Here is a 15,112-nt window from a genome sequence, read left to right as displayed (position 1 = left end):
CTCTATTCTGGACCCAGTGGATTCTCTAACACTGGACCATAATGGAACACATGGAACTCAGGGAGCACAGGAAACTACTAGGACGTTTCCCAGAATGTGAGCTAGTCAGTTTAGGATAACAATGCAGGTGGCTTCAGGATAACAGTCCACAGAGGGCTTTCCCACTACAAGTTCAGTCCCTGTTCAAGTATCTTCATGGTGGGAGGTGGGGATAGCCCTCTAAATTGTCCTACAGATAACATGAAAGCACAATCTCACATGCCCTTTTCAGGGACAAACAATTTTTCTCAGAGACAATGTAGTCTAAATACACATTAAGGAAGAGAAACATTTTCCTAAAGGCAATATAACCTATAAAAATTTCCCCAGTTTATTTGAAATAGTTTTTTAGATTGCTAAGCAGAATAATTTTTCCCATTTTTACTCCCCTATTCTAGGATGTGCCTATGGCCCACCTCTGAAACTCTTGGCTTTCTAACAATAGAACCATTTATCTTCCCCCAAAGACCTTGCAGAAACTCTGAAATTATAGTTGTCTTATAAGGAATTTGAGAGAAGTAGCCAGCTACAGTGGCAGAGGCATAATCGTCAGAAATGTAAAAGAATAAGGAAAATAGCAGTACAATTTAGGCCAAGAGAAAAAGAGATTTAGGGAGAAGTAGATCATAGTTTCATGTGCTCCAAAGAAATTAGCATAGAAGACAATGACAAAAGTCATTGCCAACCTAGATGTCATTGGTGACCATCTACAAAAGAGTTTCAAGAGAATGGGTGGGGGTGGAGGAGAAACCATAGAAGTTTTCTCTTCAGGAAAGAATACCCATGTAAAGAAGGGGGAAAAGGACATGACAGCTTAAGACAGTAGGAGATTGGGGGTAAGGTTTTATTTAGGTGAGAAATCCCTGGAAAATGTTATAAACAGGAAAGATTTAAGACAGGCTTGTCTCTAGTTGATGAAGCATGGTGAGATGGAAATTAGAGGAGATAGGAGGTAGAAAGCTGAAGCTATGTTAACAAGATTTGACTGATTTTATTTTGAGAAAGGAAGGAAGTAGACAAAAATATAGAAAGATACAAAAACAAATAAACAATCAAATAATTTAAAACAATACTGAGAGAGGAGGGCATTGAGAAAGATATGTTTCCTCAAATGAACAAAAAGCCAAACCATCTGTTGGGACTGAAGAAGTGAAGTTGGTTTGGAAGTCTGAAGGTTGTGGCAGAGAACTCAATGGCTCCTACATGGAATTTGAGAGGAAGCAACAAAAAGAGTAGAATAAAAAACCACCAGACTTCCTTTACAGATAATTTAGACCAAACTTTGCAATGAGTACAATTAGAAAAGCTAACAAAATATAAAAATCAACTACTTGATGGTGATAAAGGCACTAAGAATTACCCTACTAGATTCAGGAGATAATCCAGAGGGGTACGCTTGATATTAGAATTCCTTTCCCCTTGGGTGTGTTTGCTACTTCCCACAGAGACATCTGAGCAGTGCTTTTGCCAACCTTATGGTGTGAGAAGTATAAAAGTAGGATCCCAGAGACCCTGAAGATTAGGAAGGAGAAGGATCCCTAATGAATTTCCTGTGTTGTCAGTTGAGTCTCCACAGGACCATAGGAAAACTAGAAGCAAACTAAGACCACCAAAAATTGCAGCCCAGCTTCAAATCTTCTCAATTCCTGAAAGTGCATAGTGTGATCCTGGATTGCTACATTTTTCTAGGAACCTGCTGGAAGCAAGTACAGATATTCTTTTTTCTTTTTCAATTTTTTTAATGTTTATTTATTTTTGAGAGAGAGAGAGACAGAGCAGGAGCGGGTGAGTGGCAAAGAGAGAGGGAGACACAGAATCTGAAGCAGGCTCCAGGCTCTGAGCTGTCAGTACAGAGCCCAACACAGGGTTCAAACTCACGAATTGTGAGATCATGACTTGAGCGAAGTCAGACACTTAACCCATTCAGTCACCCAGGTGCCCTGCAAGTATAGATCTTCTATGGGAAAAAAAATAATGTTATTCTAGGCCTCAAATGTTTTCTACAAACAAGTATTCAAATATTGCTTCTAGCACACAATGAGAATAACCAGACATACCAAGTATCCATGGATGAATTAATGGTTAAACAAAATGTTTACTATTATGGAATATTATCTAGCCTTAAAAAGGAAGGAAATTCTAACACATGCTATAACATGGATGAAACTTGAGAACATTATAGTAAGTGAAATAAGCCGATCACAAAAAGACAAATGCTATATGATTCTACTTGTATAAGGTACCTGGAGTAGTCAAATTCATAGACACAGAAAGTAGAATGGTGGTTTCCAGGGGCTGACAGGAGAGGGGAAATAAAGAATCATTGCTTAATGGGTACAGAGTTGCATTTCTGCAAGATGGAAAGGTTCTGGAGATGGATGGTGTTGATGTTTGCACAACAATATGAATGTACTTAAAACTGCTGACTGTATGCTTAAAAATGGTTAAGACAGTCAATTTTTTGTTAGTGTGTTTTAATAAAATAAAAAATTTAGAGAAGTAAAGAAATTTCTAAATCAAAACAATGAGACAGAAATTAAGACATTCTCAGATAATCAAAAGATAAGAGAGTTTGTTGCCACTAGACCTGTCCTACAAGAAATGCTAAAGGATGCAGGGCGCCTGGGTAGCTCGGTTGGTTAAGCATCCAACTCTTGATTTCAGCTTAGGTCATGATCTCATTGTTCATATGTTTCAGCCCTGCTTTGGGCTGAGTACTGACAGCATGGAGTCTTCTTGGGACTCTCTCTCTCTCCCTCTCTCTCTGTCCCTCCCCTGCTCACACTGTCTCTCAAAATAAATAAACAAAGGTTTCTGTTAATAATAATAATAAAAGAAATGCTAAAGGGTGTCCTCCTGGTTGAGCTGAAAAGAAACTAGACAGTTACTTGATGCTGTAAAAAGAAATAAAGATCTCTGGTGAAGGGGCACTTGGGTGGCTCAATCAGTTAACTGTCAGACTCTTAGTTTTGGCTCAGGTCATAATATCATGGTTCATGAGCCCTGCATGGGGCTCCTCACTGTCAGCACAGAGCCTACTTGGGATTTTCTCTCTCTCTCTCTCTCTCTCTCTCTCTGCCTCTCCTCCATTTGTACACACATGCTCTCTCTCTCTCTCTCAAAATCAACAAATAACCTTAAAAAAAAGATCTCGTGAAGGTAAATACATAGATAATTATAAAATCTAGTATTATTGTAATTTGGGTATTAACTCCACTTTTTAAAAACATGGTTTAGGGGCACCTAGGTGGCTCAGTCAGTTAAGTGTCCAACTTGGCTCAGGTCATGATCTTGCAGTTCTGGGGTTCGAGCCCAGCATTAAGCTCTGTGCTGACAGCTCAGAGCCTGGAGCCTACTTTAGAGTCTGTGTCTCCCTCTCTCTGCCTCTACCCCCCCCCCCCCCGCCTCAAAAATAAATAAACATTAAAACATTTTTAAATAATAAAAAAATAAAAAATAAATTTAAAAAACATGGTTTAAAGGACAAACGCATAAAAAACATACTACTGGTCATGTACCATGTAAAGATGTAATCTGTGGCTTCTAATAATAGAAAGGGAGAAGGGAGCTACATACAAGTTTTGTGTGCTACTGAAGATAATTGTTATAAACTCAAATTAGGGTGCTATAACCTTAGGATGTTAAATTAAATCCCTATAGTAACCAAAAAGAAAATAGGTATAGAATATACACATAAGGAAATGAGAAGGGACTCAAACGCACAACAAAAATCAACTGAACCCAAAAGAAGGCAGTGATAATGGAAGTGAGGGACAAAAAAAGCTATAATACCCAGAAAACAAAGAGCAAAATGCCAAAACTAAGTAAGCCCCTCCTTATCAGTAATTACTTTAAATGTAAATTGAGTAAGCTCTCCAATCAAAAGATAAAAACTGGCAGAAAAGGTTTCTAAAAATGGATTCAAATATATACATCTATAAGAGACTCACTTTAGATCCAAAGACACAAATAGATTGGGATACCTGGGTGGCTCAGTCAGTTAAGTGTCTGACTCTTAATCTTGGCTCAAGTCATGATCTCATGGTTCCTGGGATCGAGCCACATGCCGGGGTCTGTGCTGATGACAGCATGGAGCCTGCTTGGGATTCTCTCCCTTTCTTTTCCTCTCAAAATAAATAAATTAACATTAAAAAATTTTAAAACAAAAACAAAGACATAAATATGTTGAAAGTGAAGGGATTGAAAAAGGTATTTCATACAAAGATTAACCAAAAGAGAACTGGGGTAGCTATACTAATAACAGACAAAATTAACTTTAATTCCAAAAGATTAAAAGAGAAAAAGACAGACAATATATAAATAACATTTTTAATACAGCAAGATAATATAACAATTAAAACATCTACACACCCAAGAGACTTTCAAAATTTATGAAGGAAAAACTGACAATTTAAGGAAGAAATAGTTTTACAATAATAGTTGGAGACATGAATGCCCTACTTTAAATAATGGACTGAACAACCAGACAGAAAATAAGTGAGGATATAGAGGACTTGGACAACATATAAACCATCTAGACCTAACAGACATACAGAATATTCCATGCAACAACAGCAGAATACACATTCCTTCCAAGAACATGAGACATTCTCTAGGACAGACCATATGTTAGGCTACAAAACAATTCTCAGTAGGTTTAAAAAGGTACATATCATAGGGGTGCCTCGGTGGTTCAGTCGGTTAAGCCTCTGACTTTGGCTCAGGTCATGATCTCCCAGTTTGTGAGTTTGAGCCCTGCATTGAGCTGTCTCCTGTCAGCACAGAGCCTGACTCAGATCTTCTGCCCCCCTCTCTCTCTGCCCCTCCCCTGCTTGCTCGCTCTCTCTCTCAAAAATAAATTAACATTAAAAAAAAGATAGATATTATACACAGTATCTTCTTCAGCCACAATGGGATGAAGATAGAAATCAGTAACAGAAATAATATTGGAAAATTCACAAGCATGTGGAAGCTAAACAACATTCTTAAACAACCAGTGGGTCAAAGAAGAAATCACAAGGGAAATTAGAAAATATTTAGAGACAAATGAGGATGAAAATAAAACATACCAAAACTTATGGGATGCAGCAAAAAGAGTACTCAGAAGGAAATTTATAGCAGTAAATGCCTACATTTTAAAAAGAGAGAGAGAGAAAGATCTCAAATCAATGGCTTAACTCTGCACCATAAGGAACTAAAAAAAGAAAAGAAAAATAAACCCAAGCTAATAGAAAGGAGGAAATAATAAGGATTAGAGCAGAGATACACAAAATGCAGAACTAAAAAGCAGAAGAATCAAGGAAACCAAAAGTTGGTTCTTTAAAAATATCAACAAAATTGACAAACTTTAGTTAAATTGACTAAGAAAAAAAGACCAAGCTCAAGTAAAATTACAAATGAAATAGTGGACAGGACAACAAACACTACATAAATAAAAAGGATTATAAGAAAATACTATGAACAATTGTATGCAAACAAATTGGGTAACCTAGATGAAAAGGACAAACTCTTAGAAACAACACAACTACCAAAACTGACTCAAGAAGAAACAGAAATCTTAATAGGCCTATAACAAATACAAAGATTGAATCAGAAACCAAAAACCTTCCAACAAAGAAAAGTCCAGCACCAAACATTTAAAGGAGAATTAGCATAGATCCTTCTTAAACTCTCCCAGAAAATTAAAGAGGAGGGAACACTTTACTAATTCATTCTATGAGATCAGTGTAACCAAAGCATGACAAAGATACTACAAAAAAAGAAAATCATGGATCAATATTCCTAATGAATATAGGAAATCTATATTCAACAAAATATTCAATGAAATATTAGCCAAGTGAATTTGGCATTATAGTGAAAGAATTTTACACTGTGAACAAATAGGAGTTGTCCCAGAATGCAAGGATGATTCAATATATGAAAACCAATCAGTGTAACACTATATTAATAGAATGAAGGAGAAAAAACTACAAGATTATCTCAATGTAGAAAAGGCATTTGGAAAAATTCAATACACCTTCATGATAAAAACACACAGTACACTAATAGAAAGCAACCTCCTTAATATGATAAAGACCATGTAGGAAAAACCCACAACCCATCATACCCAATAGTGAAAGAGTGAAAGTATTCCCCCTAAGATCAGGAACAAGATAAGGATGCTCACTTTCATCACTATTATTCAATATCACTCTGCAAGTCTTAGCCAGAACAATTAGGCAAGACAAGGAAATAAAAGATATGCAAATTAGAAAAGAAGTAAAATTATCTTTCTTCTAAGATGATGTGATATTTTATGTAGAAAACTCTAAAGATTCAAAAAACTTTTTAGAGCTAACAAACAAATTCAGCAAAATTGCAGACTGCACCATCAACACTCAAAAATCAGTTTTATTTCCTTATTCTGGTAATAAATATAACAGAAATTTTAAAAACAATTCTACTTACAAAGACCTAAAGAGAATAAGAGACTTACAAATTAGCTTAGCCAAGGAGATGAAAGACTTGTACATTGAAAACTATGAAACAAAGCTGAAAGAAATTAAAAGAGATGTAAATAAAAGGAAAAGACATTTCTTGTCCATGAATTAGAAGACTTAATACTGTGAGGATGACAATACCCATAGTGATATACAAACTCAATGCAATCTCTATCATAACCCCAATGATATTTTTTGTAAAAATGGAAAAGTAGATTCTAAAATTCATATGGAATTTCAAGAGCTCTGAGTAGCCAAAACAAGCTTGAAAGAGAACAAAGTTGGAAGACTCACTTTCTAATGTCAAAATGCACTACAAAGCTATGGTAATCAAAACAGTATGGTTGGTACTGGCATAAGGACAGATATAGACAAATAGAATAGAATTGAAGAATATAGAAATAAAATCTTTTATTCAATGGAGGGAAAAGGTAGTTTTTTCAACAAATGGTTCCAGGAAGACTGGATATCCACATTCAGAAGAATCAGTTGGAACCTTCCTTTAGACTATATAAAAAAATTAATTCAAAATGGATCACAGACCTAAATTTAAGAGCTAAAACTCTTAAAAGTAAACATAAGAATAAATCTTCCTTGGATTTGACAATGCTTTCTTAAGTATGAAACCAAAAGCACAGGTAGGGGTGCCTGGTTGGCTCCATCAGTAGAGCATGTGACTCTCTTTCTCTTTTTTTTTTTTTTTTTTGGTAAATTTTATTCTTTTTTTTTTTTTTTTTTTTTTTTTTTGAGAGAGAGCATTAGAGAGAGGCAGGGAGAGAGAGAATCCCAAGCAGGCTTCGCGCTGTCAGCACAGAGCCTAACGTGGGGCCTGAACCCACAAACTGTGAGATCATGACCTAAGCCAAAACCAAGAGTTGGAGGCTCAACCAACTGAGCCAGCCGGGTGCCCCAATGTGACTCTTGATCTTGGCGTCATGAGCTCAAGCCTCACATTGGGCATGGAGCCTACTTAAAATAAAAACAAAAAAACAAAAGCACAGGCAACAAAAGAGAAAATAGAGAAACTGGACATCGTAAAAATTAAAAACTTTTGTGCATCAAAGAACACTATTAATAATGAAAGACAAGAAACAGAATGGTAGTAAATATTTGCAAAGCATATATGTGATAAGGACTTAATATCCAGAAGATAATAAATAACTCCTACAACTCAAAAACAAAAAAATAATCAACCCAATTTTAAAATGGGCCAAAAAGATATACAAATGGCCAATAAATGCATGAAAAGATGCTCAACATCATTAGTCATTAGGGAAATGCAAATCAAAACCATAATGAGGTACCACTTCACACCTACCATAATGGCTATGATAAAAAAACAAAACAAGAAAATAAAAAGTGTTGGCAAAGATGTGGAAGAATTGGAACACTTGTACATTATTGGTGGGAATGTAAAATGGTACAGCAGCTCTGGAAAACGGCTTGGTGGTTCCTCAAAAAGTTAAACACAGAAGTACCATGTGATCTACCATATAATTCCACTCCTATATATACCCCAAAGAATTGAAAACAGTGACTCAGGTACTTGTTCATTAATGTTCATAGCAGCACTGTTTATATTAGCCAAAAAGTGGAAATAATCCAAGTGTCCTTCAACAAGTGAATGAATGTTTTATATTTAGATTTTTCTAAAGAAATAATGGGAGATGATAGATAGATAACAGATAGATGGATACAGAGATACACAAATATAAACAGATTTATTATAAGGTATTGGCTCACATGATTATGGAGGCTGAGAAGTCCCATAATCTACTATATGCAAAGCTAAAGACCCAAGGAAGCTGGTGGTGTAGTTCAAAGATCTGAGAGCTAGAGAGCCAATGGTATAGATTCTAGTTCAAGTCTGAAGGCCTGAGAGCCAGGAGTGCTAAAGGAAAGAGACCAATATCCCAGCCAGCTTAATCAGTCAAGCAGAGAGCAAATTCAGCCTTCCACTGGCCTTTTGTTCTAGTTTGGCTTTCAACAGACTTGATGATGCCCACTTACACTGGGGAGTGCTATCTGCTTTACTCAGTCCATCAATTCAAATGCTAATCTCCTCAAGAAACACCCTCACAGACACACCCAGACACCATCAGCTATCTGGGCATCCATGGCACAGTCAAATTGACATATATAACTAACCATTACAAAATATTTCATATACATGCAATGGATGTTATTCAGTCATTAAAAAAAAATGAAGTTCTGTTCTTTCCCTGCCACCATGGAGTCATACCTGGAGGTGGAGGCCCAGGTGCACCAAGATTCGGCTCCACCCGTAACCCATGACCATGGTTGAGGAAAGCATTACTGCTGGACGTGTAATGGATGTTAATACTTTTTTACAAGAGGTGCTGAAGACTGCCTTCATCCATGATGGCCTACCACATGGAATTTGTGAAGCTGCCAAAGCCTTAAACAAACACCAAATCCATCCTTGTGTGTTGCATTCATGTGTGATGAGCCTATGTATGTCAGGTTGGTGAGGCCCTTCGTGCTGAACACCAAATCAACCTAATTAAGGTTGATGAGAACAAGAAACTAGGGTAATGCATAGGCCTCTATAAAATGCACAGGCCTCTATAAAACTGACACAGAGAGTAAACCCTGCAAAGTGGTTGGTTGCTATTGTGTGGTGATTAAAGTCTACGGCAAAGAGTCTCAGGCCAAGAATGTCATCAAGGAATACTTCCAATACAAGAAATAAACAAGTAAAAAATGTGGTCCTTGTTCCTCAAAAAAAACAAAAACCAAAAAACAACAACAACAACAAAAATGGAGTTCTATAACATAGTGAAACTTGAAAATATTAAGCTAGGTGTAGTGGTCCAGACACAAAAGGACAAATATGTAATTCTACTTATGTGAAATACCTAGAATAGGAAAATTCAGAGAAAATAGATTAGAAGTTGTCAGATGCTGGGCAGAGGTGGAATGGGGAGTTATTACTTAAGGGGCACAGAATTTCTCTTTGGGCTGATGAAAAAATTGGAACAGTGGTAATGGCGTATATGTAATTAATGATACTGAATTGGTACACTTAAAAATTACAAAAATGTACAAAAACATGGCAAATTTTAAGTTACTTATTTTATTCAATAAACAATTGATTAGTGTCCTTGACTACATTCATAGTAAAGAAAAGCCATATGATTGTTTCAATAGGAAAATCCTTTGATAAAATTCAAAACCCATTCACGAAAAATACTTTTAGCAACCTAGAAATAGAAGAGAATTTCCTTAATCTGATCAAGCGTATTGTGCCAGTTATCGATTTATTGCCTTTCAGCTCCAAATTCACTCTTCAGTACCTGCTCTATGATGGACGGGATTCTTGAAGCACTCACTATTCCTTCATACCAAGTATGTGGAACTTTGCCAAAAGGGGGTGCTGAAGTGACACTGCAAGAGAAAGATGGCTTCTCTTTCTGACTCCAAAGTACAGTGTTTTACTTTTTCTTGTTCCTGCTGCACACTGGTCAGAGGTGTGAGTGGGTGGGCACATTTGGGGTGCTCTGATCCAGCTCTGTGCACAGAGCATGTAGTCCTCAGTAATCTTGCAGCCTCAGTCCAGGTCCAGTAATGGCCTTCCTATGGCCTTTCCAAGATCCTGGCCTCACAAACACAGTAGAAACCTAACTCTTTCTACATCAGCCTTGAATGGCCTAAGTCCTAAAAGATTGTTTCCTGTTTGCCTCTCAACCATGGCCCTGTGCTAGCCTGAGCAACCCTGAAAACTTTTCCACCAAGCAGAGTGCTGCAACCACATGACTTACAATGAGGGCTGGGAAGGAAGCCATGGGAAGGAAGCTCCATTTCCAAGTTTGTATTTCCTTGGATACTCTCCTTCAGCCCTGGCTGTCCTTTAACATTATCTCTGCATTTTCATAGTTACCCTCCTATCATGGTTAAATAATTCTTTGTTGAACTTTCCCTGTTTCCCTGGTTTCTCATTGGGACTGACTAGATGCAGAGTGATACAAATACTTACAAAATATCTATGTTAAATATCATACTTAATGGTTAATATTGAAAAACTTCCCTTGGAAATGCAGAACAAAACAAGAATGCCTGCTATCACCACTTTTATGCCACATTGTACTAGCCATTGTAATAAGATAAGAAAAAAAGGCATATGGATTAGAAAGGAAGAAAGGAAATTTTTATTATTCATAGATTCTAATGATAACATACATTTAAAAGTCCAAAATGATCTATTCAACTTTAGACCTAACATATGTGATTAACGGGATGCAAAATCAACATACAAAAATCTATTATATTGTTATTTACATGATGATATAATTATGTGTAATTATTAATACAATTATATTTCTAATATAATTAGGAATATAATATATAAGAAAAAGAAACTTTAAAAATACCATTAACAAAAAACATAAATATATCAAATGCTTAGCAATAAATATAACAAAAGATGTGCAAAAAACTGTAAGACATTATTATGAAAAATTGAAGAGATCTCAAAAAATGGGTAGATATACAAGTTAATGAAATAATAGACTCAATATTGTGAAGATGCCAATTCTTCCCTGAAACTTATGTTTAGACTCAAGACACTTATAATCAAAATTCTTACAGGTTTTGTTTTTTTTTTTTGTATAGGAAACTGACAACCTTATTTTTAACATTTATATGGAAATGAAAAGGTTGGTAAAGAGCTTTCTTCTATGAAGAAGAAAAACAAGCAAGGAAGACTTGCTCTACCAAGTATCCAGACTTATTATAAAGGTACAATAATTAAAATAGTATGGCACTGACATAAACACAGAGGTGAATGGAACAGTATAAAGAACCCTAAACCAGACTCATGCATACATGAACATGACAAGTTTGTCACTGGAGAGAGTGGGTGAACCATAGCATTTCAAATATATTGTCCTGGAAAAACGGGATATCCGTGTGGGAAAAAAAAGAAACTTGGCCCCTATCTCACTCCATATAAAAACCAATTTCAGATAAATTATAGATTTAAATGTGAAAGGCAAATAATAGTCAAAATGAATATTTAATAATAATAATAGGGGCGCCTGGGTGGCGCAGTCGGTTAAGCGTCCGACTTCAGCCAGGTCACGATCTCATGGTCTGTGAGTTCGAGCCCCGCGTCAGGCTCTGGGTTGATGGCTCAGAGCCTGGAGCCTGTTTCCGATTCTGTGTCTCCCTCTCTCTCTGCCCCTCCCCCGCTCATGCTCTGTCTCTCTCTGTCCCAAAAAAAATAAATAAACGTTGAAAATAATAATAATAATAATAGTAAAACTTCTATAAAAAATACAAGAAAATATCTCATGACCTCAAGACGGGAACATTTCTTACACAGCTATAGAAAACAATAACCAAAAGAAAAGACTAATAAACAAGACCACATGAAAATAAGAACTTCTGTGTATATCAAAAGATGCTGTTCAACTGACCCAAAAGGACTCCTACAAACTCAGAAACAAAAGACAGACAAATGAGAAGAAAACAAGGAAAAGCACTTAACAAAAGAGAATATCCATGGCCCCAAAACATAGGAAATAGGGCTCTACTTTATTAGTACTTAGAGAAATGAAAATTAAAAATACATTGAGATATGGGCACCTCAGTGGCTCAGTCAGTTAAGCATCTGACTTTGGCTCAGATCATGATCTCACAGTTCATGAGTTCAAGCCCCACACTGGGCTCTGTGCTGACAGTTCAGAGCCTGGGCCTGCTTTGGATTCTGCCTCTCCCTCGCTCTCTGCCTCTCCCCCATTAGCACTCTCTCTCTCAAAAATAAATAAACATTAAAAAAAAATTTTTTTTAAACACTGAGATAACACTATACTGACAACACCAAATGTAAGTGTAGATATGGAACCCTGAACCTTCATTCACTGCTGGGAATGGTGGATGTATGTAAATTGCAATAACAAAATTGGGAGCTAGTTGATTCTCTTTGTCCTATTCCATGATTCAGAATTCCACTCCTCAGTGGAATTCCTAACAAAAATACATGCACATAGGCACCAAAAGACATGTACAGGAATAACCACAGCAGCACTGTTCAACATAACCCCAAACTGAAAACACAAGTTTTCAACTTGTGAAAACACAAGTATCCAACAATTACATAAAGGATAAAGAAATTATGCAGGCCGGTGGGGAGCAATGAGTGAAGGGAATCCTAAGATACAAACTTCCAGTTATAAAATTAGTAACTCATGGGGATGTAATGTACAGCATGTTACCTATAGTAATACTGTATTGCATATTTGAAAGTTGCCAAGAGAGTAAATCTTGAAGGTCCTCATCACAAGAAAAAAAAGAAAAATTTTTTCATGGCTAAGTATGGTGATGAATGTTAACTAGACTTGCTGTGGTGATCATTTCACATTGTATTCAAATATCAAATCATTATGTTGTACACCTGAAACTAATATACTGTTATATGTCAGTCAATTATACCTTAATAAAAATAATTTAAAAATATGGTATATTTATACAATGAAATAATACACAACGCTGAGAATGAATGCACTATAGCTTCATGCAATGACATGAATTTCATACACATAATAATAAGTCAAAGAAGCCAAATACACACAATACATATACTATATAATTCCATCTATGTGAAGTTCAGAAAACGAGCAAAACTAAATTATAGTGTTTAATAGTACATGTTTAAGTTGTTAAAGCATGAAGAAAGGTTAGGAAATTATTACTATGAACTTTAGGATAGTGCTTACTGCAGAAAAAGACAAAGTACTAGTGATCAGGAGGGGCGTGAGAAAGACTTCAGGGGTGTTGAAACATTCTAGTTTTTGACCCAGGTGATGATCAGTTGGAGGTTAACTCTGTAAAAATTCATTGAGCTGTATATTCTTTGTAAATGTTTGTAATATTTAATTTTTTGAAGATTTAACAGAACAAATGACTGCCTGGCAGCACTGAGGACGCAGTAGACAACATCACATTTTAATAAGTCCTAAATGTAGGGACTTACAGTGTGTAGGAGGCTGAGAGTGAGAGATGTGGAGAAGGAAGAAGGTAATGACCCAGGATGGGGACTGGTTTGTCAGGACTCTTGAGGGCTGGCAGGGAGGAGTGGGGAAAGGAAATCACACATCCTTAAAATTGCAGTTCCTGAGGCAGACATTCAGGCAGACATAAACCCAATTCATTAAATGCCCTAGGAGAACAGAAAGACAAAAGACCAAAGATCACAGTGAGGGAGAAGAGTAAGTTCATAGATGTGAGAGTCTGGAAGAAGTAAAGTGTATTAGACACAGAAGAAGAGCTTCAGTGAACACTGCAGTAAAATGTAGTATATTGATACCATGTACACAGAAACGAGGATCTTTTAGCCTAGTATTCATTCATTCATTCATTCATTCATTCACTCAACAAGTATTTATTATCAGGAACTATTCTAGTTGCCATAGAGAATGCAAGAGGGTATAAGACAGTTCTTCTCTTTAGTTTTAACTAAGATAAAACATATCCTCATGAACATTTAAGTTACAGTTCAAGATTCCACTGCCCAAAGGATAAAGCCCCAACTCACTCCCACACATGGCATACAAGCTCCACCTCATTTTGACCCCTTGCCAGTGGCATTTCCCCCATGGGTCTCTGCTCTTCCCCAGAGCAGCTCATCTTCACTATTTCTGTGACTGTAACAGAGGCCCAGTTCTATGCACTTTATACCTATTCATTCTCACAATGACTTTAAGAGGTCAATACCAATATTATTCACATTACTGTTCAGGTGAGGTAACAAGCCAAGAGAGGTTAAGTAACTTTTCACATTCATAATAGCTTGTAGGTGCTGGGGCCAGGACTCCAACCCTGAAAGCCTGGCCCCAGGGAATGTGCTCTCCACAACTACAACTGAGCCACAGCCATCTTTCTCTGTCCCATGACAAGTCCAAACTTTTTCATCTCTCTGTAGCTTTGGATTTTCTCCCTGTTTTCTTCCCCACAAACTCAGCAAGAAGGCTGCCACCTCTGTGCACCCTTCCATGGCCACCTCCTCAGGGCCAATCTCTACCTTCCTCCTCCATGCCCTCAACTTTCATGGGCCTCTCCTAACATGTCCCTAGATGTCCTCAAGGGAGGAAGCTTGCCTTGTTTTTTGATATGCCTTCTCCAGAATCGTTCACACATGAAATTACAGGCAATGCTGAATTGGATCCAAAGAAAAATGTAAATCCTAAATAAGTGGTGCCAATTTGAGTCACTAAGGTTAGGAGAAAGAAAGGCCCATGCAGTCTGAGGTAGCCCAGGGAAGTCTTATGAAAGGGGTAGTCCTTGGTTAGACCTTAAGGGATGAGCAAACTGTGTATCACTGAAGATGATCAAGAGGGTGACCAGGGTGGGAAAGAGTGTGTGCACAGGCCTGGTGACTCCAATGCACAGGGTATTTTTAGAAGTCCATCTTTAAACCAAACTTCACAGAGCATAGGCTGCAGGCAAAACAATCAGAGATCAAGAGGCAAGAATATTAAAGTACCAATACAAATACCTACCCTAGGAACCCTCAAAAAGTCCTTCTTAAGTAAATCTAGAAAACCAGAATACTTCAGAGTATAAAAAAGATTAAT

The 15,112-nt window shown here is 36.9% G+C and overlaps 1 protein-coding gene and 1 pseudogene across 3 annotated transcripts in view; one reads left to right on the top strand and one right to left on the bottom strand.

Moving 5' to 3' along the window:
- RFX8 (regulatory factor X8) overlaps positions 1–15,112 on the bottom strand; it is a 257,473-nt gene that overhangs the window by 162,382 nt on the left and 79,979 nt on the right. The window lies entirely within an intron of this gene.
- LOC122496701 lies at positions 8,816–9,268 on the top strand (annotated as a pseudogene).

The sequence above is a fragment of the Prionailurus bengalensis genome, chromosome A3 (genome assembly GCF_016509475.1).
Source record: "Prionailurus bengalensis isolate Pbe53 chromosome A3, Fcat_Pben_1.1_paternal_pri, whole genome shotgun sequence".
NCBI lineage: Eukaryota > Metazoa > Chordata > Mammalia > Carnivora > Felidae > Prionailurus > Prionailurus bengalensis.
This window is presented reverse-complemented; position numbering and strand designations above follow the sequence as displayed.